The 24690-nt window shown below is 30.5% G+C and overlaps 1 pseudogene; it reads right to left on the bottom strand.

Annotated features, from left to right (window-relative positions):
• Positions 1–18385: 18385 nt before the first annotated feature.
• Positions 18386–22230, bottom strand: LOC125370433 (annotated as a pseudogene).
• Positions 22231–24690: the final 2460 nt, after the last annotated feature.

Here is a 24690-nt window from a genome sequence, read left to right as displayed (position 1 = left end):
GAAGTATTAACATTCAGACTTGTTATTTCTATTCGACATGATGAAACATCTCATGATGTATTAATGACATTAATGTTGATGAACCGATATAAATTTTATAGTAATTGTGAGGATGATGATTAGATAGTGAAATATTTATATATTAGATAAAAAATATATTTTATTTGAATTATTGATTGGTTAGACTTGCTACAGATTTCGGTGGCCTTACACCAACCAAAATTTGAAATTTTTATTTCTTAATTAGTGTTCATGTCACTCTTTGTGTTGTTTAATTTTGATAAATAACTCAATTAGATCAAATTTGCACTTAATTTTAAATCACACCTAAATTAATAATTTTTTAAAAATTGAATAAAATAGTAAAATATTATAAAAATTTAAATTATTTAGATTATTAAGTCTAGAAATTTCATAAAGCATATTGTCAACAATTAAAATAATAAAACTTCATATTACAACATTGGTTATTCATGCATTTTCCATTTGTATTGATAATATATTAGAAATGGTTTAGTAGCTTTCATAAAATATTAGAAATACTTGCATTCACGTAAAAATTATTTTTAGCATTCGCTATTAATTATATTATATATTAATTTCTGAGACATATAATTTTTTAACATATATATTTATATTTTGATATATAAATTTTTATTTTAATATAACTTATATATAATTTTATGATTTCTTCTATTAATTTATTAATTAATAAGTAGCATTTCTAATTAAACAATGATTCATTTTTAAGAAATAATTTTGTTTATATTTTAAATTATATTAACTAATAAATTAGTTTCCTAATTAGATAATTGTGGGTGGCAGTTTCAGATGCGCACCCAAGTGTCTTTAGCGACTACGGCACTATAAGTCTTTTCAATATAATCGGGAACATGCTAACTAGTCATTGAGACTAGAGCGGAAATGGAAGTCGCCACCCAAATAATCACCGAGATACTTTTACTAATGAGTGGCGTTTTTCATATTCCATAAGGAAGCTTACGCCATAGAGTCTAAAAATGGATCTGGAAACCAACTTCCTTATTATGTATATTAGTCTTTAATTTTATTATTTAACAAACTATTCCTTATAAATGCTAGCAATTCATACAGAGGCATGCCAAAACAACATACATAATACATATAAATCTAGTCCATTTTAATTAAACCCAACACATATTAAATGGTTAGCCTAATTTCCTAATCAATTATGTACAAGGCGCATCTAGTATAGCTCAATTACTAATTATGCTCTTGAATTCAAGTCTTTAAGCCTAATAGACTACTTGTTATGGAAAGGCCCATTCATTAAGTAAGTTCAAGCCCTAATTAAACATGCCAAAGCCCGCTAATCTACTTGAATTTTAGGGTTTTAGGCATAATTAAAGTTGATTAGCCTATTGGATTACTAAATTTATGTTAGATCAATTTTCACCCTAAGTCTGTATGGTCCATTTTAATTAACCAATCATATAATCATATATTTAGTTAACATACAATAAACAAAAAAAAAAAAAAAATAGAACAAAAAGTAAAACCTAATTATTATAACCCACCTACAACTACGATTGCAAAAATGAAATGACCTAAAAACTATACAGAGGCTGAAAGTACATCAAAAAATGCCAAAAGGATACAAAATTTGGTGTCAGGCTTGAACAGTGGATCGAGCTTTAGGGCTCTAGGCTGATTTTCATCGTTCATCAATATAATTTTGCATCCCTAGAGCTTAATTTCACATGCACAGACATTAAAAATCGATTAGAATGAGAGAATATAGGATAAAAGATCTCAAAATAAAAATAACAGAAAACAATCGAATAATCAAAATTCTAAATTACTAAAAAGCCTAAAATATTATAAACTAACAGAAGGTAAATCATAATAAAAGAATCATGTTGAACAGGTTTAATCATATAAGCATATGACAAATAAATTTAAATATTGATCCTATAATATATTTCTAATCAGATCTAAAAATCCTAATTGGCAAAATAATAGATCTCAAAATTTTAAGTTCTTATTATTAGAATCAATCCCTACTAACATGCATATTCATAAAAAAATTAATCTAATCATACTTATCATATATCAAAATCCTAATCATATTTCTAAGATCAAATAATAAAAGAAAATAAAAAAAGAATGTAAGAACTAGTGGTTTTATGATGAATGTGGATGTATGGTTGAAGGAACACTCAGGTTGCCACAGTGGATGTTGGATCTCTGAGTCTCAAGCGATGAGGATGTAGTTGAATCGAAAACCGTGTAGGAATCCAGTACTGGATCTGGCTTAGAGAAATCTTCTGTCCATTAAAAAAGAGTTTCCAAAATGCTCTTTCTTCAGCGGTTTGTTTCCTAAAACATGGTTCTTTCTTCAATGGCTTGGATCTTCTAACAACGACTAAGAACAACAGTACTTTTCTTTCTTTTCTCTCTGGATTCTCTCTCTGTTCTTTCTTTCTCACTGTCTCTCAAGTCTTAATCTTACTTACGGCCGATTTTCAATTGTTGATTCCACGCTCAAAATCCTAAACACCTATTTCTATTTATAAAGGTACAGTTTTAAGAGAAACCCTAATGAAAGTGATAGATTTAAGGAATATCTCAATAAATATCATATTTTATTTTTAAAATTTAAATAATTATCGATAAAAATAATGATTATCATAAAAAAAATTCTAGAATTTGTATCTAGAAGTGAAATCGTCACAAAAAATGATGTCAGATTGCAAACACCTAATCGGCACTATGTAGAGCCGGCTCTACACAAGAAAATTTTATGAAAAACTTGCAATTAGGTCCTTGAATTTGTAAAAACTACCATTTTGACCTTAAAATTTTTTTTTTCTGACAATTAGGTCCAAATTGATTTCAAAAAGATAATTCCAGTTGGATTAACCTCGAGCCTAGCCTCAGATTCGCCTGTCCTTCAACTCTTGGGACTCAAGAAGGCAGTAGCTTTTATAATAAGGTTTTTCATTTTTTCCTCAATATCTAGATCCGGAAAAGGGGTGTTGATAGCTGCCCCCAATTTGTCAAAATTTATGAGCATGCAAATACATTAAATAAAAAGAAATCATAAATATCAAGGATATAGCAAAAGGATATGTGAGCTATAGAAGCCACACCTCGTAAGCTCGAACTTTGACTGTTGATTCGATGTAGGGCCATGCCTGCTTGAGTTGAGGACTTCGCCTGCTTAGGTTGAAGACTTCACTCTATTAGGGATCTAAGGACTAGCCTGCTTGAACTTGAGGGCTTTGCCTACTTGAGTTGAGAGATCGTGCCTATTGATTTGGGAGCTACACCCATTGATTTGGGGAACTATGCCCATTGATTTTGGGAAACCATGCTCGCTGATTTAGGGACCACACCTGTTGATTTGGGAACCACGCTCACTGATTTAGGAACCACGCCCATTGATTTTGGGAACCATGCTCGCTGATTTGGGGAACCACGCCCGATAATTTTCGGGAATCACACTCGTTGATTTAGGAATCATGGTTGCTGATTTGGGAACCATGCTCGCTGATTTAGGAACCACACACGTCTAATTTATACTTGTAGAGACTTTCCTCTAGCTTCTTGATTACTTTCCACTTTAGGATGCAATTATGTTGTAATTTCTACTTTCGGTTGTGATTTCGTAAAATTCTCCCACTTCCAGGTGTCAAACTAATAACTTTCTTATTTTCTTGCATAATTTCTACTTCATAATGAAAAATAGTGATTTTCCCGCTTCGAGATCTTATACTTCAAGGAGTAAATTGGTCATCCACTTCGGAGTCTTCTGCTTCTAGAAGTACACTTAAACTAGTTCTCCACTTCTAAGAATAGGCTTGTGATCTTCCACTTCAGGACATTTGATGATATTCCACTGATTGTATTCCACTTCGGGACGTAGGCTTATGAGCTTCCGCTTTGGGAAGTAAGCTAATAAACTTCAGCTTCGAGAAGTAAACTAATGAATCTTTCATATTAGGAAGTAAATTGATGCACCTATCACTTCAAGAAGCAAAATTGAATGTAGTTCGAGCACTTTATTTCTTTTTGAACTTCTTTTGATTTTTCTGTTACAGGTTAGTGATATATATACAAGTATATATACAAATCTCATCAAGCAAAATTAGTGAAGGTATGTGATATGCATGTTATGTATGACATGTAATGCATTTCTACAAATCATCCTTTAGTTTGGACAGAGGCATTGCGATGCTCATTGGTAAAAGATTGACGATTTAACAAGTAGGTAGGCATGGAGCCAAATGGTTGATAGAAAATAATGAAGATGATGATGTATATGAGAATTCTGAAAGTCATGGTGATAATATAAAATGCAGATCTAGATAGAACTCAAGCATGCGAGGACTGAATGGTCTTGTCTTGGGGCTGTACTAATACTCGCACAATGACAATTGGCTTCACGATAATCTCATACAGATAGCAACCAGATCTTTTTTCTTTTCTTAGTTTTATGCCCTAACTTTTGTTAAACCGCCCTTTTAGCTTTTCAGCTTAGTAGGCTAAAATCTTAATTTTTGCCTAAGTTGCCCTTTCGGGTTTCAACTTAGCAGGCTCTACTTTTGCATAAGCCACCCTTTCTAGGGTTTTCAACTTAGCAGACTCTTGTCTTTATTTTTTTTTCTCATTTTTACTTTTTGCAGATTTAGTTGATTGAGAAGTGTGAACTAAAGCACTCGCAGTCGCTTTTGTCAATGCTTGCAAATGATTATACTATTTCTCAGGACTTCTCCTGAGACAAGATTGAAAGACTCTAGTTTTGCTAATTCATTGCATATGATGTCACGATTGATGAAGACTTAAGTGCTACAAATTCTTAAATTTTTTCGCGAGAAACACAAGAACAAAAGTCGAAGAAAAAATGATCTTCTTTATGTTTAGATCTCATAGATACTGCTTCTTATTTTGTTTTTCCATCTGTTAGTGTGCAAGCAATGAAAATTAATGTGTAAATTTGAAAAAATTCTAATTAAATTTTGTCCATTTAATATGGGTACAAATGGGTATATTTTCTATTTCATATAATACTACTCTTGTTATCAATTAGTACTTTTGGATTTTCTAGTCAACTATTTTTTTCTCAATTTTTTCTTTAATTTTGCCTGACTATACTATATAGGTCCTCTAGTCAGTAGGGTCCATTTTTTCTATTTTTTTCTTTCTTTCTTTTTTTTTCAAAAAATAGTATCTGAAACAGTATAGAGTGACTTGTGAAATTATTGCCCCTGAGGATTGAACTCCTTTTAGCATCTTCAAGCAAAATAATTTTTCTTGTCTCTTTTTCTTTTTTAATATGGAAGTTTCTAGCTCGATCTAAATCTCTTTTTGGAGTCAAATATTATCGGTCTTGCATATTTAGAGCACCAATGTTTAATCACTTCTATCTTCGGAGGTCCTTGTTGTTTTCAAGGTCGTAATTAATGTAATGGAGGATGAACTCGACCTTCTTGCTTTGCCTTTAGTGTTTCAAATAATTTTGCTACCTTGAATTTAATCATATTGTATCAAATACTATCTCCTTTTTCTTTCTCTTTCCTTTTTATTTCTTTTTTGCTCTCTCACTTTTCTCTCTTCAAGAGTTATGTGCTTTATGTACCTAGGATTGTTATTTATGCCCAAATTAAATAAATCAATTCAAATAGAATTAATGTTATACATGCTCACATACTAATCATTTTAATGTAGAATACCATCAGGATAAACATTATAAAATAAGCAAAACCGGAGTTATATCACTGATCCTAAAAGCATAATCATATTTTTATGTTAAGACAATCAAGTGCTAAATCTTATGAAGCTTCATCATCTTCAAATGGTAGATTTTTAATCTATGTAGCTTCAAAGCTTTCCTTGCTCCAACTAGCTTTAGTATTTTCAATTTCTTCTACTTGTAAGCCATTATCGTACAAGCCTACGAAGGTCTTGGGATTCATCATTTACAGCTTTTCCACCTAAAATTGGAGTACATTTCGAACTACCATTTAAACTTGATCCTTCTTAGAAGGCTTGTTCTTTGTTAGAATTGCTTTGTTTCTCCATCTAGTCAAGAAGTCAGAAAAGGATACATTAGGCTTTTGCTTCGTTAACTACAAATCTATTATAGAGACTTCTAGTTGAGCATTGTAGTTATATTATTACACAAAAGTATCACAAAGTTATTTCTAATTAGACTTTATGGGCCTTTCCAACCTATGGTACTAGTTTACAGCTTGCCCTTCTAATAAGAGTACAAATAGCTTGATGATTTAGGTTTTAGCCAAATGAATAGTACTCATTATAGTGGCATATTGCTACAAGGGCACCCTTGGATCTCCAGTTCCATTGAACTTCTGTATTTCAGGCATGTGAATTTAGGATGTAACTTACCCTCTCCAGTTAACATCAATTCTTCGAAATCAAAATTTGAATCTAAAGCTTGATCTTTCAGCATATCTTGCATCTTGTAGAGCCTTTTAGTCAGACTCTGCAAAATCTCGGATTCCATAACAACTTTTGCAGTAAGAGCAAACTCTTTCTTAGCTTTTTCTAGTATGTAGTCATCTAAGTTCCAAAGGTACTCACCATGTGCTTCCACATCATGAGTAGCAGCAGCAGCAATTGCAGGGGCAGTAGCAGTCTTTTGGATCGTTTGTTTCCTAAAAGTCTCAGCCAAAGCTTGCTGGAGTTCCTCTCGAATCATAATCCTTAGGTTAGCCATGATTGCAGTCTTGATAGGATCAATGTCTTGCTTGTGCGCTATCTTTCTTTCAACTTCTGAAGTGCTACTTCTGGGCTCTTATCTTGATTACTAGTGAAATGGGCTCTCTTGATATCCATTCTTGTCTTATCCAAACTAAGGATAATAATTTATAATGGCTTCAAAACAAAGAGTTTGTATGATGCATGAGATGCATGGTATGCATGATACACATGTAATGCACAAGGACAAAGAAAAAGAAGTTAGAACACATAGTAGTGTATAGTTTATCCTTCCAACCTTATTACTTCCCGCACACGATTCCTAGTGAGTCGTTCTTTCCTAAGATTTTAGGTTTTGGCTTTCTATTAACAAGAGATAGCAGGCCTGATGCGCATGCCATAAGCTCTCCAAGTATATTTAAACAAACAAAGCGATATTTCTCAGTATAAACATAAAAGCCTACATATTATGAGCCTAGGGACTGATTTCACATTTTCTTGGGCCAAGGCTTTTCAATATTTGGGCTTAAGACACTTACAAGGGAAAACATCTCATATAGCAAGCAACAGGGTTCCTAGGAGAGATTACTACGGTCATTACTATGAGCTGAGTCTTGGGTAAGGATAAAAGGCTCCCACAAGTAAAAAGTGTTCTTTCTTGATGTCTCCCTACTCAAGGGTCCATGCGATGAAGGATATACACTCAATACTTTTGAGTGATGGTAGCCAGTATCACAATTCTAGGATTTGAGTGGAACTAAAGAACCGCTAGCTGATGCCATCAGGGCTATAAGGAACAAAGAATACAGTGTATAAAAGTGTAATGATGCAAGAATAATTTGTTAATAATAAAATTAAAGACAAACATACACTGAAATCAGCTTCTCTTATCCCCTATGAAGTTGCCACTATGGGTGGCGGTTTTGGGCCCGCACCCAAGTGTCTTTAGCGACTACGGCAGTATAAAGCTTTTCTACCTAATCGGGAACATGCCAACTAGTCATTGAGTCTAACATGGAGATGGGAGTCGCCACCCGGCTATCATTGTGAGACTTTTACTAATGAGTGGCATTTTTCAAATTTCATAGGGAAGCTTACACCATAGAATCCAAAGATGGATCTGAAAACCAACTTCCTTATTTATATATATTAGTCTTTAATTTTATCGTTTAACAAATTATTTCCTATAAATGCAAGCAATTCATACACAAGAATGCAAAAATAACACGCATAATACACCTAAGTCTAACCCATTTTAATTAAACCCAGCCTATATTAAATGGTTAGCATAATTTCCTAATCAAATATATACAAGGCCCACCTAGTCTAGCTCAATTACCAATTATGCTCTTGAATTCCAGCCTTTAAGCCTAATGGACTACTTGTTATATGAAAGCTCATTTATTGTGATCTTAATCCTAACTAAGTTCAAGCTTTAACAAAACATGCCAAAGCCTGCTAGTCTACTTGGATCTTAGGATTTTAGGCCCAATTAAAGTTGATTAGCCTATTGGACTACCAGATTCATGTTGGATCAATTTTAGCCCTGAGTCTGTGTGGCCCATTTTAATTAACCAATTATATAATCATATATTTAATTAATATACAATAAACAAAATAAAACAAAAAGTAAAATCTAATTGTCACAACCCGCGTACAACTATGGTAGTGAAAATGAAATGACCTAAAACTATACAAAGACTGAAAGTACATAAAAAACGCTAAAAAATACAAAATTTGGTGTTTGGCTTGAACAACTGATCGGCTCTAGGGTTCCTAGGCGGATTTTCATCGTTCGTCAATACATCGCATCCCTAGAGTCGAATCTCACATGCACAGACATTAAAAACCAATTAGAATAAGAGAAAACAGATAAAAAACATCAAAATAAAAATAACAGAAGACAATTGAACAATCAAAATCTTAAATTACTAAAAATTCTAAAGTTATAAACTAACAGAAGGCAAATCAGAACAAAAGAATAATGTTTAACATATTTAATTACCTAATTATCATGACAAATAAATCTAAATATTGATCCTATAACATTGTTTCTAATTAGATATAAAAACCCTAATTGGCAAAATAGCACTTAATCTAATTATCATGGCAAAAACCCTAATTGTTTCTAATTAGATATAAGTTCTTATTATTAGAATTAAACCTTATTAACATGCATATTCATAAAAAGCACTTAATCTAATCATACTTATCATATATCAAAATCCTACTCATATTTTTAAGATCAAATAATAATAAAAATAAAAAAAAGGTATGAAAGAACTGGTTTTATGATGAATGTGGATGTATGGTTGAAGGAACCCTGTGAATAATAGATCTCCGAGTCTCAGGTGATGAGGATGCAGTTGAATCGAAGAGCGGATAGAAATCTAGTGTTGGATCTGGCTCAGAGAAATCTTTTGTCGATTAAAAAGAAAAGTTTCCAAAAATACTCTTTCTGCAGCTGTTTGTTTTCTAAAATTGTTCTTTTTTCAGTAGCTTGGGTATTCTAATAACGACTAAGAACAACAGTAATATTCTTTATTTTCTTTATGTTCTTTCTTTCTCAATATTTTTCAAGTCTTAATTTCACTTATAGTCGATTTTTAGTTTTTAATTCCCTAACCAAAACGCTAAACACCCTTTCTATTTGTAAGGTTTCAAGAAAAACCCTAAAGAAAGCGATAGATTTTAGTAATATATCAATAAACATCATATTTTTGTATTTTTAAAATTTAAATAATTATCAACAAAGGTGATGATTATCGTCAAAGCCTTCTAGAATTTGTTTTAGGATGTGAAATCGTCATAAAAAACAATGTCGAATTGCAAACACCCAATCGGCACTATATAGAGCCGACCGGCTCTACATAGAAAACTTTATAAAAAACCTACAATTAGGTCACTGAAGTTGTAAAAACTATCATTTTTTACCTTAAAATTTAATTTTTTCTGACAATTAGGTTCAAATTGATTTTAAAAAGATAATTCCAACTGGATTAACCTCAACTCTAGCATCGGATTCGCCTTTCCTTTACTTCTCGAGATCCGAAAAGGCAGTAACTTTCATTATAGAATTTTCCATTTTTCTCTCAATATCTAGATCTAGAAAGGGATACTGACAATAATGGTTCTAATTTTATCATAAGATATAACATTTCCACTATATTTTAATATTATATTCACTAGTAGATTAATTTTCTAATGCTTCTGATTCTAGAAAATAATATTCTAAACTATATTTACTAATAAGTCTTTTAATTATATAATAATTTTTAGTCCTAGAAAATATTAATATATATTGATAGTATTAGTTTATACAATATTAAAGTTAATTAGTAAATATTTTATTTTTTATATTATTACATTAATAAAATTTTAAAATACTAAAACAATTTAAGAAATATAAAAATATCTAATTTGATGTTATTTTTAAAATACCTTATATAAATATTAAATATTAAATATTCTATTAAATTTAATTTTATAATCAAAATAGTAATAATAATGGTTCTACAACGAACGAGTAAACGACTAGTATTAAACATAAACTAGTTTATCTATACGTTAAATGATCATTGTAATTATTTTAATTATAAAGAATATAGTAAATCAAGTTTATAAATAAAGATTAATTAGAATTGTGATATTGTATAATTATTTATAATAGTTTAAGAGTAATAATAAATTATATATTTTAGATACATTTTAATTTTTAATATTTTAAAATATTTATTAGTGTAAAAATATTTAGTAATTAGTTTTTAGTATTATATAAATTAATATTTATAAGTATAATTGATATTACAATTTTTAGGATTGGAAATTATTCTATAATTAGAAAATAACTTTTAAAAATATAATTTAAAAGATTATTTTCTAGAATTAGAATTATAGTCTAATTAAAAAATTAATTTATTAATTATTAAAAAAATAAGAATAAAATTAAAGTACTATTTTTAAAATTAAAATTATTATTTAATTAAAAATATAATTTATTAATTAATATATTAATAACTATAAAATTATATATAATTTTAAATTTTATATGTTAAAAATATATATATTATCAAAATAATAATATATATATCAAAATATAATTATACTTTTGAGTCAGAAATTAGTAATATATACTGATATTAATTTGAAAAGTAAAATATGATATAACAGTAAAGAGAAATATTTTAAAAATATCACCGTGCATATTATCTAAACATTAGTAAAAGGAGAAAAGAGCTAAGAGGACATCATCATAAAGGACACCTGTAACATGGAAAAATACATTAGATCAATTTCTAGGATTGTAAACAGTAAAACTTATTATTAACACAATAGTTATAAATATCTCATTAGTGGAATCTTTACAGTCATCAGCAAGTCATCATTTATCAAGAATTAAGGAGATTCTGGCCTGCAATAAGTTTGTGTTAGGAAATATTTATTGAAAATGGATTTAAATAAGAAACAATGCTATTTGGAATATAATTATTTATTTGAAAGCTGTTTTCTTTGTTGATGATTCAATTCTTGTCGAAATAACCTGCTTATAATTCTTCTTAGCCGAAAGTATAAAAAAATCTAATTAAATTCTCATCATTTTTTTAGCTCAATTAAATCTATTAATATTTATAAAAAGTCCAATTAAGTTATTATTTATTTTTTTTACTAATTAAACTAATTAATTTTTATAAAATGTCCAATTAACCCCTAATACTAACAGCGTCCAAAATTTCGTTAAGTGTAAGAGTTCCATTATTTTGAGAGCGCAAATAATAACTGTTTTGAATATTTTAAAGTTATGCTTATATCAGATGAGGGAGAGAAAGTCACTTCTTCATCTTTATTTTTATACAATTAGTATCTATAAACCCTAATTTATAAAGAAGAGCAGTGGTCTTCTCTTTCTCATGTGATATAGGCATGACTTTGAAATATTCAGATCGGTTATTATTTTTCCTCTCAAGATACTGGAATCCTTGCATTTAATGATATTTTGGACGCTGTTAGCATTATGGATTAATTAGACCTTTTATAAAAATTAATAGGTTTAATCAAGCCAAAAAAATAGACAGAAACTTAATTGGACTTTTTATAAAAATTAATTAGTTTAATTGAGTCAAAAAAAAAGGAACTTAATTAAAATTTTCTAATAAGTTCAAGAGTATTTTTATACCTTTTGCCTTCTTCTTTTGTGGCCAATATAAATGTTGCCTCAACTATAACAGGGGAACGAAGGATCGCTGTTGACTGGCTCACTTTTCAGCTGAAAAATTAAGGCATCTCTTAACACTTTTTCTTTTCCTATCGCCAATGGTTTTTGTAGTAATATGGACCCATCAAGAATGTTGGAGATAGGAATGCTTACAGAAAACTCTGGAATCTTCATCTTTGAAATATGAATGACTTTGAATGATAAATTGTATGGGTGATATGCTTGAGTGTTAACAACAATTTAGAAACACATTTCCAATCTAAAGTTCGACTTATCAATAATGGTAATGTATATCTTTGCAGCTTTATACTAGATTAATTGTTGATAAACTAATTAATTCAGATGTGACCCGATAAAAAAATAAGAAATGTTGTTAACCCTATTTTATCTTCTACGATAGTGGCGGAGTTTGTATTTGGAAGTATAATTTACATTATATTAATTGATTGATTAATAATCTAAATATATTACCAATTGATAAGAAGCTCTTTTAAAGCACTACAGTTGCTGCATCAAATTTATCCGCTATAGTTTTGCACACGGTTTATATATTGGGATATATTTTGTGCCACTAGCCAGTTGACACATCAACATTTTTAATGGCCGCCTTGCATATAAATTTGATGTCCTAAATGAACCATAAAAAGCTATCAAAACAATGTAAACACAATGTTCAAATATTTGTTATAAAACATGGTTGGTGGAAATCTATGTCGCACATATACCTCATCAACATGAATGTCCAAAGCAAACATATCAATAATCTCCGATTTATTAATAGTCTTTTCAGCTTTAATGTTTTTGGAGATAATTGTGAGCTATTCTATGTATTGAATAATAAATTGTTACAAGGCATTTATGCATGTACAGTAGTATGTGTAATAATATAACAAGAACACGTACATTGAAAATGAAAGGTTTAATTACTATTAAATTTATGCATTTTAATAATTTTATCTAATTATTTCAGAATCTAAAAATAAATATTCATACTTTCATTTTATTTTCAAAAACACTATTTGATAATAATTCTTACAGATTTACTATAAAAAAGATGATCTTGTAGATCGACTATGCTTATTAAAATAAAAAATTTGAGAATCGATAAAAAGGTTAACGCAAATTAGATGCAAAAGAAATGCGAAAGAATGCACATTTATAAAACTTTTGATGGCTATATTGTTAAATTTTGGATAATTTTTTTATTAATTTTTAAATTCTTATTTAAATAAGCACATTCGACTTGTTAGATTACCTTTTATACTATGAAATTGCAAAAATTATTTTTTAAAAGTATTTTTGAAAATATAGTATTTGCTTTCAAATACCTATATTGAGATTAATTTTTTTGTCATATTTTATCTTCAATTTCTTTTTAGGTATTTGGCAAGCACCCCAGTATTTCCTACTTGTCCGACTGTTGCTGAGCAGTTTTTGGATATTAAACGAACCTCCCCATAAGGTAATTTTAATGTGGCCGATTTTCCCTTTTTTGTAATCAGTTTCGCTATAGCACCTGCAGCTCTAGCTAATTGTCCACTCTTTCCAAATGTGATTTCTATGTTATGTATGGTCGTGCCTAAGGGCATATCGGTTGAAGTAGATTCTTATTTTTTATCAATCAAAACCTCTTCCCAAACTGTACAAGCTTCTTCCAAAGCATACGGCTTTCTGGATGTAGATAGGAGAGGAAATTTTAGTTCAAAGTAAAATCAGCTAAGGATACCGATCATCAAGGACAAGAGTGTCATACGGGCATGACACGGGAAGCAACTACCCATGTGACCTTCTCGTGTGAATGGTGAAAAATGGCAGAATGATGACGGACATGACACGGGAGACACATATGCCCGTGTGCCCTTCCCGTGGGGTTTGGTAAAAATGGCAGATTGCTCAAGAAATGACACAAAAAGAGGACATGCTCTTGTAGTCTTCCCGTGTAGATAGATAATATCTTCAAGAATTTTTTTTGGTTAAGGACGCCACACAGCCGTGTGGTACCCGTGTGGCACCCGTTTGGTTGATAAAAGATACTATTTAAGTGAAATTTTAGGGCCGTTTTGATCATTCCGTCATATTTTCATTTCTAGAGAGAGAAATACTTATAAACTTTATTTTTCTTTCATTTATAGGGTTTTGATTGGTATTTCTCAAGAAAGAACATCATTTCCTTTATTACTTTTGAAGGTTGAGGATTCAAAATTGAAGATTTTCATTTCTACTCTTCCATGACTAGTTTGAGATCTTCCTCTCATAATCTTTATTTCTTTATTGTAATGTCTTGGATCTAATCTTCTTGCTATTTAGGTTTTGATAAATCCTAATTTATTTTATATCAACTGATTCAAAGTTAATGCAGCTAATTTTTTCCATGATTTGTATTATCCCTTTGATTACTTAATTATCTATTTCAATTTATAAGTCAACGTATTGATTGGGATTTATTCTTATAAACTGATTAGACATAACTTTTTATGAATTGATCACATCTTAGGGATTGAGGATTAATTGAGATACTAGAGATAGATCTACAAGATCCTTTGGTTTAATAATTCCTTAATCTTAATGCATGACCTAAGTGAGTGGGTTTGAAAAGAGATTCCTCTCCTTTCTCTTAGGAATTAGGGTTTTAATCACTTGAGAAAGATTTAAACCTAATTTTGTAGAATGCCAACTTGATTCTTGGTTTGAATTAATTATTGTTTGTTGCATGAAATACTTAACTTATTAGGGGGATTCACTACCTAAATAGGCTTTATCTTTGATAAGCTTACCAATTGTTTTAATCTTTATTTTCAAGATTGTTTTTATTTTTAAATACTATTACACCCAAACAACATTTTCATTGCTAAATATTAGTGCATGATTGAAGGTAATACTCATAATTAGATCCCTAGTGGAACAATACTCTTATTCATCATTATATTACTAGATACGATTGATGCATTTACCATGTGTGGATAGCGTGAATCATTTATACTATGAAATTGTAAAAATTATTTTTTAAAAATATTTTTGAAAATTTAGGTATTTGTTTTCAAATTCTAAAACAATTGAATAAAATTGTTAAAAAGTATAAAGTTTAAGATTTAATTAGTAACTAAGGCTTTAATAAATTAGCGTGAGAACTAAGTATTAAATATATAAATATCTTAATGATTCTTTAACTTAAAAATGGATCTTGAGAATCTAGAAAATATTTTAATTAAAGCCCCAAGCAAAATTTTCTTTTGGATATTTAATTTTGTCTATCAAATTCCCAAAATCTTAAGACAATGGAAAACTCGTACGTATTTTTTGTCGGTTGACCAAATTAAAAAAGATCTTGGAAAATTAATAAGTTTTTTAATTTGAGATTTCCAATAAAACTAATTCTTATATGCTTTAATTATGCCTACTAGGTTTCCAAAATATGAAGACAATGGAAAACTATACATATATTTGAGCCAACTCCCCAAGTTAAAAACATATCAGGGAAACGATAAGTTTTTTTAATATGAGATCCCCAAGTAAAACTAGTTTTTCACTGCAAAGCCCCCAAGTAAAACTAGTTTTTCACTGCAAAGCGACAAATACTATCCGTCGCTAAAGCCTTTTAAGGACGGATTGGCGATGGATACGTGGCCCTTGCTAAATTGCTTGTCATAAATGCTTTAGCGATGACTTTTCTTATCCGTTGCTAAGTTAGCGACATGCTTTTTCTTTATGCGACAAACAATCCCTTGCTAATGTTAGGGATAAGAGTCGCTCTATTAGCGACGAATTAGCAATGTACAGTCCCTCACTAAATTTAGTGACGACGGCAAATCTGTCGCTAATTATTTTATTTTCTTGAAAAGTACATAATATTCATCGCTAAATTATTTTTAAAAAAAATACATAAAATCCATTGCTAATCTGTCCCTAAATTATTTTATTTTATTTCAAAAAATATAAAAAAATCCTTCGGTAAATTTTTTATTTTTAATGATATATTTTTATTTATAATTATTTTATTTTAATTTGAATATCAATTAGTTTTTTGATAAATTAATTGTGATTGTCCTTTTGTTTGTATGTTATAATATCCAATTAATTTTATTTAATAAAATAAAATAAATAAAAATACAAGAAAAAGAAAGAAATCATATTAACAAAGCTAATAATAAATAATATAAGAAGAAATGGAAAGTGATAGAGAAAAATGAAGAAAGATAAAGCAATTGTAATAGTAAAGAAAAGAACAAAAGGTAGAGAGAGAGAAATGGAAAAAAAGAAGGCATAAAGCAGAGAAATGAAAAAAATGGAAGAAATGAAAATAATAAAAGAAATAAGAGGTTAGAAAAAGAAAAAAGAAATTAAAGAATGGATAAATGGAAAGAAAAAATAAATGAAGGGAGAAGAATAAAGAAGAAAAATAATGGAATATAAAGATTAGAAAAGAGAAAAAAGAAAAATGAAAAGAGAGAAGAAGAAAAAAAATAAAAATGAAAGAAAGAAATAATTGTGAGTAAAAAATGATGGAGAATAGAGGTTAAAAAAGAAGAAAAATAAAAATAAAAATAAAGAAGAAGAAAGAAAAATGAAAAAAAGAGAAAAAAAATAATGATAGAGTAAAAATGATAGAGTGAAAAAAAATGTTAATTTATAAAGAATTAGATTTAGCGATGGACAGAAATCTGTTACTAATCTATTGCTAAAATATTGAATAAGCGGGAAAATAAAAAAAATTAAGTGGGAATTTTATTTTAAAATTTACGACGAACATATTCTATAGCTAACATTATAAATGAGCGAGAAAATAAAAGTATTGGTAGAAATTTTTCCTTTTTTCTTTTTTTAAATTAGTGATAGAAAGTTCTGTCGCTATACAAAATATATGAGCAGAAACTAAGAAAAAAGGTGGAAAAAAATTTTGAGATTTACGACAAAATATTTTGTCAGTAATCTATAGCTAATTAGCGACGGAAATATGTATGTCGCTAATTAGCAATTGTCCGGCCTCTAATCTGTCACTAAAATCAACGCCAAATATTGGTGCTATAATTTACAATGGAATAGTGACGAACTTTGTCTGCCACTAATTTTCTGTTGCTATTTCATCACAAATCTTTGCTAAAAATAAAGAAATTTCATGATACTTACTCCATCGATAGGAATAAGAGCACCCCATCGCTAAAATCTATTGCTATTTCATTGATTTCTTGTATTTTTTTTATGCTCTAATTTTGTCTATCGGATTCCTAAAATCTCAAAAATCGTACATATTTTTGAACTAGTTTCCCAAATTAAAAAAATATTTTAAAAAATCAATTAATATTTTAAAAAAAATATTAGATCTCTAAGTAAAATTAGTTCTTGAAGCACTAATTTTAATTATTAGATCCGCCAGTTACAAAGAATATTGGAAACAAATAATTTAATTTCCCAAGTTACAAAAGGTAATGGAGAACCGATTAAACTTTATATTAGATCTCAAAATTAAATTTTTTATTAGGATTCGAGTTTCGAATTTTAAGTTCACCAAAGATAGGTTTGAACTTTGGACTACAAAAAGCAATTACTAAAGCTCATAAAAGTTAAAAAAAATCAATTTTAGGATCTTTTACATAAATTTTCTTAGTTCCTTAAAGGTAAGTAATTTTTAACAATATGATGCTTATCTTAAAGTTTTTAATAATTAATTCATTACAATATTCACAATTACTAGCAAATAAAAATATGAACTCAAGTTTTTGAATCAATTATATACCTTCTTTTAGTCTTTTTCTATAATAAACTTGGAAATGTTTGCCTTTGGAAGGAGGGTATTTCAGTACCAAAATGTAGAATTTTATAGAGAAAGGAAAAAAGAGAAATATTCTCTTATATTTTTTCTATATATCAAACATAGGAGAAACACAACTTATATAGACTAACTAAAGGATAGAAAAAAAACTTAGATAGGAACTAATTTATCTTATCCCTAAACCTTAGAATGTTTATCCATATCTCTAACAAACAAAAACTAATTAGTTATTCTAACTTATCAACACTGCCCCTCAAGTTGGAGCAAATATATCTGTCATGCCCAACTTGCTAACTTGAAATTCAAATTGTTGTCTAAATAACCCTTTAGTTAAAATATTTGCCACCTGCTGTGTAGTTGGTACAAATGGAGTACACATAATTCCTTCTTCAAGTTTTTCTTTTATGAAGTGCTTATCAATTTCAACATGTTTTGTCCTGTCATGTAAAACAGGATTATGAGCAATACTAATAGCTGCCTTGTTGTCACAATACAACTTCATAGGTAAACTCACAGATCTTTTAAGCTCTTGTAGAACCCTTTTCAGCCAAAAAATTTCACACACTCCTTGTGCCATTGATCTGAATTCTGCCTCAGCACTACTTCTAGCAACTACATTCTGCTTTTTACTTCTCCATGTGACTAAATTACCCCAAACAAATGTGCGATCCGGAAGTTGACCTTCTATCGTTGATTGAACCCGCCTAATCAAGATCCGTGTACACCTCAACTCCTCTTTTTTCATTTTTCTTGAAAAAAAGTCCTTTTCCTGGTGTACTTTTCAAATAACGAAGAATTCGATACACAGCTTCAAGATGTTCTTCATATGGAGAATGCATAAACTGACTTACCAAGCTTACAGCGAAAGCAATATCCGGACGAGTATGTGATAAGTAAATCAGTTTTCCAACCAACCTCCCGATATCTTCCCGTATTCACTGGAACACCATTCTTTACCTCCCCAAGTCTAGAATTAGCTTCAATTGGAGTTTCAAAAGGTTTACAACCACTCATTCCAGTTTCTTTCAAGAGATCTAGAATATACTTCCGTTGTGAGACAACAATGCCTTTCTTTGACCTTGCCACTTCCATTCCAAGAAATTATCTTAGCTGGCCTAAATTTTTCATTTCAAACTCCTTGGCTAGGTTTTATTTCAATCTGCTTATTTCAATTATGTCATCTCCAGTCAAAATTATATCATCTACATAGACAATTAAAACAGAAATTTTATCTTCAATAGAACTCTTTTTGAAAAGAGTATGATCAGATTGACTTTGATTATAACCTTGACCTTTAACAAACTTTGTGAACCTCTCGAACCATGCTCTAGGAGATTGTTTAAGGCCATATAAAAATCGCTTTAGCTTACATACCTTGGTTCCAAATTTCTGAGAAAAACCAGGCGGAGGTTCCATGTATACTTTCTCTTCGAAGTCACCATTCAAAACGGCATTCTTCACATCTAGATGATTCAAGGACCAATCTAGATTAGCTGCAACAGACAAGAGCACTCGAATAGTATTGAGTTTCGCCACAAGAGAAAAAGTTTGATAGTAGTCCACTCCATATATTTGAGTAAATCCTTTAGCTACTAGACGAGCTTTATATCTTTCCAAGGATCCATCTGAATTGTACTTCACAGTAAACACCCATTTACATCCGACAACTGTCTTCCCATCTGGCAGATCCACTTCTTCCCAAGTAGCATTCTTCTCCAAGGCTCTCATCTCCTCCAAAATAGCTTCTTTCCACTCAGGAACATTTAGAGCCTCCTGAACACTATTTGGAATAACCATACTAGACATTTGTAAGATAAAAGCACAATATGGTGATGAAATATTTTTATAAGATACAAAATTTGACAAAGGATGTTTAGTACATGACCTGACACCTTTCCTAAGAGCAATGGGAAGACCAAGTTGACTAGATGGATTATTTGTAGGAAGTTTTGAAGACTTACCATAAATTTCATGATCTAACCTCTGATTAGATTCTTAATGGTGCTGTGGGATGTGGCTCTTTTTTGTGCTTGATGTTCCTTTGAATATACAAGATCTTTAAACTTTTCCGCATAGATATCAGTTGTTTCAATATTTTGATTTTGAGATGACCTTATCAAAGGTTGTTCAGTATTTTTAATATTTAAATCATTTGTTTCCACACTTTCTTTATTTTTCGACCCATTTTCTTTTGAAACATGATCAGACCCCCAAAAAATACCATTATTTGAAAAAAAACTCAAAAGTTAAATCAGAATTTAAATCAGAACCAGAATCAGTTGAGACATCTTCACTAGTGTTCTCCCCCTGAAGATGAAATTTGTAAAAGTATGATTGTCCTTCAAAAAAAGTGACATCCATAGAAATAAACATTTTTTTCAAAACTGGATCAAAACATTTATAACCTTTTTGATTTGCAGGATAGCCTACAAAAATACATTTATGTGCTTTTGGATCAAGTTTTGAACGTTTGGGATCATGATTATGGACAAAAGCCACACTTCCAAAAAATTTTAAAGGAATGTTGCTAGTTAGCCGAGTTATGGGAAAACATTCACTAAAAACTTTAATTGGTGTTTTAAAATTCAAAATTCTTGTAGGCATTCTATTAATCAAATATATGGCTGTTAAAACTGCTTCTCCCTAAAGATACTTTGGAATTTTAGTTGTAAAACTAAAAGCTCTAACAACCTCTAGGATATGTTTATTTTTTTTTCTCAGCCACCCCGTTTTGCTGAGGCATGTTACTACAAGAACTTTGGTGAATAATCCCTTTTTCAGCAAGAAATTGTCTTAACACATTGTTAAAGAACTCCTTTCCATTATCACTTCGAAAAATTTTAATTTGAGTATGAAATTGTGTTTGAACCATATTATAAAAATTTTTGAACACACTTTCAACATCAGATTTCTCTTTTAAAAGAAAGACCCAAGTAACTCTAGTATGATCATCAATAAAAAGAATAAACCGGCATTTTTCAGAAAATGTTGGCGCTCTAGAAGGACCCCAAACATCACTGTGAATCATGGTAAATGGCTTGGACTGTTTATAAGGTTGCGATTGGTAAACAGTTCGGTGATGTTTAGCTAATTCACAAAATTCACATCGGAAAAACAAAGGATTTTTATTCATGAATAACTTTGGGAACAAATACTTTAAATATTGAAAATTTGGATGTCCTAGCCGATAATGCCATAACATAATCTTAGTGTCACTTGAAACAAAAATAGAATTGAAACAAGTTTGCAGGTCTTGGCTTCCAAAGGTTGACTCATCATTGAAGAAGTAGAGTCCATCATCCAATTTAGCACCCCCAATCATCTTCCCCGAGGTTAAATCCTGAAATTTACAATAGGAAGACTTAAAAATCACTTGACAATTATGATCAGAGGTTAACTTACTGACAGACAAAAGATTATATGACAAATGTGGAACATGTAAACATTCTTAAGAACTAGAGAAGAGGAAGTATGAATTGTTCCTTTCCCAGCAACAGTGGCTAAGGAACCTTCTGCAATTTTAACCTTTTGATTTCCTGCACAAGGTATATAAGAGGAAAAAATTTGCGAATTGCCAGACATGTGATCAGTAGCACCTGAATCTAATATCCAAGTGCTATGGGATTTGGAACAAGCTATGGCTGCAATGAAAGAATTACCTGATTGTGCAAAAGAACAAGACAAGTCAGATTTTTCTAAAGTTTGGGACTTAAACATTTTATGCAGGTGCTCTATCTATTCCTTGATAAAAAGAAGAGATTCAAAAGAAAACTGCTGCCCCGGATTAGTATTGCTAGCTTGAAAAGCTCGTACATCTCCTCCTAACTTGGTGTTATCGCTGCCTGTTTTCTTCTTCGGTTTCCCATGCAATTTCTAGCAAGTATCTCGAGTATGCCATGATTTTCGACAATGATCACACCAGGGTTTCTGCTTTCCCCCTAAGTTTGTACCCCGGGTTACAAGAGCAGATTCGTCAGCATCTATTTTTGGTTCATTATTTTTCAGCATCACTTTTCGTCGTGCTTCTTCTCTACGCACTTCTGAAAAAACTTCTCTAATAGTTGGTAAAGGATTTTTTTCCTAATATACGTCCATGAACCTCATCAAGATCTTTGTTTAAACCAGCCAAGAAAACAAATACTCGTCCTCTTTCAATTTTCTTTTTGTACCGAGCACTGTCATTAGGATTCTCCCATTGTTCATCTTCAAACATGTCCAATTCCTGCCAAACAGCCATCATATCATTATAGTAAGTTGTTACCTCTCGATTACCTTGTTGCATTTTCCACATATGGGTGTTTAATTCGAATAACTGCGAATGGTTATCCAAATCTGAATAGGTTTCTTGAACTGTTTCCCAAACATCCCGAGTAGTCTGCAAAAACATGAATGGTTTTCCAATAACCGGATCCATTGAGTTAATCAACCAGGCAGTAACCATTGAATTTTCTGAGCGCCACTGCCTGTATTTCGAATCATCGGTTGTTGGTAGTTTTATCTCACCATTCAAGTATCCAAGTTTCCCTTTTCCATTAATCACCAACCTCATGGACTGAGACCATTCAAGATAATTCTTGCCATTCAGTTTGTGAATGGTGATTTGAAGAGAATTTTCAGGAGGAACAGGTGGAAGTAGGCCGAGAAACTCCCCCTGATGGTGTCACGCCACTGCTAGCTTCTGAAGTGGCTGAACTAGAGCCAACCATGGCAGCCTTAAAATTCATGATCAAGCCCTAAGCTCTGATACCATGTAGAATTTTATAGAGAAAGGAAAAAAGAGAAATGTTCTCTTATATTTTTTCTATATATCAAACATAGGAGAAACACAACTTATATAGACTAGCTAAAGGATAGAAAAAAAAACTTAGATAGGAACTAATTTATCTTATCCCTAAACCTTAGAATGTTTATCCATATCTCTAACAAACAAAAACTAATTAGTTATTCTAACTTATCAACACAAGATTTAGACTTTATCATAAAAGAGTACCACCAATCACAGAATAAGGTCCAATTTGGCCGATAAACTTTATGGTCAGGTTCAATTTGTTCCTTTTGGACTATTTTAGCCCAAAACTTTATTATTTTGACTCAAATTACTCTTTATATGAAATGAAATATAAATTATTTACTAATTCTTAAAAAAATTGTTTTATAGTTTTAAGAAAATTAAATACATAACTAAAAAACACATACTTTTTATTTAACTTAATAACTAAAATTGATTTTAGATAAATACTTTTTTTTTTTTAAATAGTCAAAGTTATTAATTTTTTTATTAACTCGCTCTCTCTTACAAAGAGTAGGTACGCTCTCTTTCAAATGGGACAATTTGAGCCAAAAATAAATAAATTTTGAACTAAATTGACCCAAAAAGTTAAAAATGGCGAAATTGAACTTCATTACAAAGTTCAAGGGCCAAATTGAACCTTATTCCACCAATGAACTCAAGAATCACTAACACAGGAAGAGGGTTTAGTTTGAATCCAACTGGACCTCTCTCAATTTGGCAGTGGAGATCAGGCGACTAGCGAAGAAGCCTTGGCGCCGTGCAAGGAAGGGTTAACGTCGAGTGAGCAATGAGTAGCATCGCTGAGTGAAGGACCACCAGTAGTGAGCAAGCAGGTGGTGCTAGCATTGGGTTGCGATGGGGAGTGACGTCGCGTGAGAAGGAGTTGTCCTTCTCAACAATGAGCGACAAATGGGTGAAACATGACACTATAGCGAGCAGTGTCAATGTGAAGGGCTACTACCAAAACCAGTGGTGCAAGGAAGCTATGAGGCGTCATCAGTGAAGAGAGAGAAACCAAATAAGATTGAGAAAATGAGGAGAAAATAAAATTTTGGCAATTGATGATGAAGAAATAGCTTTTAAGGTAGTTTTTTTTTTATTTTTAATGAATTTTTATTAGTATAATATAGAAAAAGCTAAATTCTTTTTAGGAGGAAGTTGAAAGATGGAGGTTTTAAAGTCTAAAAGGAAGATGAAAATTTGAAAATTGAGCTTACTTAGGCTCTTGAGACTGTTTCGCGTCATGTTCCCAATAGCAGGTGTCGTATGGGTGATATTAGACTTTGGGCTGAAATTGTTTTTGACATGTTGTGCTTTTGGATTGGTTGGAATCAGATTATGGATTTTGAGATAAGAAAGTTCATATATATAGTCTTGGGAGAGGCATATATACGAGAGCAATTATTGGACCTATAATAATTTTCAACTTCGAACTGAGTATAAAAGGAAATAAAAGCCTAGACCGCTAGTAAACTCATAGATATTAGTTAATTAATTTAATTTAATTAATTAACTAACAATAATTAAATACAATAGTTAAAAAAGCAGTTATCAAGTAGAGACATATAAATGGGAGCATGTAATTCTCAGCAACAAACAAACACTACAACAAAGTCAAAAGAAAAATTCTACTTCTCAAGTAAATGTATCTTCTCATTGTTCATTTTCTCATATAAGCACCAGCTTGTTTAATGAATTTTTCAACAATCTAATGCAAAATCTTTAGTTTATTTATTTGCATTTATATATTACAAATTACATTCAATTTTAGTAGTGTTGTTTGAGGATTTAAGCAAATTGTGACAGAAAAAGCTTAGAAATTTATAATTTTATCTGATTAAGAAATCATTAAAGATCTATTTACTCAAAACGGTTCATGTGTCTATATACGTTGCAAGCCCAGTAAATTGTCAATTGAAACAGATAGTAATGAAATATTTAATGAGTTATGTTAAAGTATCACTGCGACACTCTACCATTGTAAAGTTTATTTTCAATTAATAATTAATTGGTATTATTTTAACTAATTTACTAATTTATTGGTGAATTTATATTTAACTTTCAATTATTGTATAAGTTAAGATTACATATATTATTAGCCTAAGTCCTTTCATGACTTTGGAAACTCTTGATTTGATCTTGACAATCAAATTGAGATATACTAATTTCATATTTTGAGTGTCTTTTATATAGTGTTAAAGTGCTTAAGCATTGGAC

This window comes from Ricinus communis, chromosome 6 (genome assembly GCF_019578655.1).
Source record: "Ricinus communis isolate WT05 ecotype wild-type chromosome 6, ASM1957865v1, whole genome shotgun sequence".
Lineage (NCBI taxonomy): Eukaryota > Viridiplantae > Streptophyta > Magnoliopsida > Malpighiales > Euphorbiaceae > Ricinus > Ricinus communis.
The sequence above is the reverse complement of the archived record's forward strand: the minus strand, read 5'-3'. Positions and strand labels throughout refer to the sequence as shown.